Source organism: Salvelinus sp. IW2-2015, unplaced genomic scaffold (genome assembly GCF_002910315.2).
Source record: "Salvelinus sp. IW2-2015 unplaced genomic scaffold, ASM291031v2 Un_scaffold3514, whole genome shotgun sequence".
In the NCBI taxonomy this organism is placed as follows: domain Eukaryota; kingdom Metazoa; phylum Chordata; class Actinopteri; order Salmoniformes; family Salmonidae; genus Salvelinus; species Salvelinus sp. IW2-2015.
The window spans coordinates 129,834-131,311 of NW_019944794.1; positions in this window are offsets into that span (position 1 = coordinate 129,834).

Genomic DNA, 1,478 nt, shown 5'->3' on the forward strand with positions numbered 1-1,478 from the left:
ACAAAATACAAACCCTCCAACCCAAAAAAAGGCCTGTGGTGTTGATGGTATCCTAAATTAAATTATAAAATATACAGACCACAAATTGCATTTATCTATACTTATACTCTTTAACATCGTCCTCATCTCTGTCATCTTTCCCAATATTTGGAATCAAGGCCTGATTACCCCAAACCACAAAAGTGGAGACAAATTTGACCCTATTAAATAAATAATGCCACAAAATGTGGTGGAAACTGAGCTGCACTTCATAATCTCCTGCCAAATGTAAGACCATATTAGAGACACATATTTTCCTCAGAATACATAGACCCACGAAGAATTTGAAAACAAATCCAATTTTGATAAACTCCCATATCTATTGGGAGAAAAACCACAGTGTGCCATCACAGCAGCAATATTTGTGACCTGTTGTCACAAGAAACCGGCAACCAGTGAATAACAAACACCATTGTAAATACAACCCATATTTAGTTGTCCTTTTGTTCTTCAACTATTTGCACAGGTTTCGCCAGGTCAGTCTAAATAATGTCATGGAAAGAGCAGGTGTCCTTAATGTTTTGTATACTCAGTGTATGTTTCCCATTCCAATAATGTCCATTTGAATTGAATTGAATTGAACTTGAGAAAAAGAGAGAAAGCGAGAGACACAGAGCAAGAAAGAGAGTGTTTAGAAGGGAAAGCAAGAGAAACTTGAGATAAAAATAGACTGGCAGGAGGAGAAAGAGAGAGACTGGAGTGAAAGACTGACGAGAGGAGAAATAGAGAGACTGGAGAGAGAGAGAGAGAGAGAGAGAAAGAAAGAAAGAGAGAGACTGATGGGAGGAGAAACAGAGAGATTGGAAATAGAGACCGATGGGAGGAGAAAGAGAGAGACTGGAGAGAGAGAGAGAGAGAGAGAGAATGGAGCGAGGGAGGGATGAGAAATAGGGTGACTGGAGAGAGAGACTGGTAGGAGGAAAAATAGAGAGACTGATGGGAGAAGAAAGAGAGAGACTGGAGAGAAAGAGAGAGAGAGACCCAGAGAGAGAAAGAGAGAGACTGACAGGAGGAGAAAGAGAGAGAAGAGAATTTGAAATAGAGACGATGGTAGAGAAAGAAGAGAGACTGGAGAGAGAAGAGAGAGAAGAGAGAATGGAGCAGGGAGGATGAGAATAGGCGTGACTGGAGAGAGAGACTGTAGGAGAAAAATTAGAGAGGGACGATGGAGAGAAAGAGAGAGAACGGAGAGAAAAGAGAGAGAGAGACCAGAGAGAGAAAGGAGAGACTGACAGAGGAGAAAGAGAGAACTGGAGAGGAGAAAACTGATGGGAGGAGAAAGAGAGAGACTGAGAGAGAAAAACTGATGGAGGAGACAAAGAGAGAGACTGGAGAGAGAAACTGATGGGGAGGAGAAAGAGAGAAGACTTGGAGAGAAAACTGAGGGAGGAGAAAGAGAGAACTGGAGAAGAAACTGATGGGAGGAGAAAGAGAGAGAC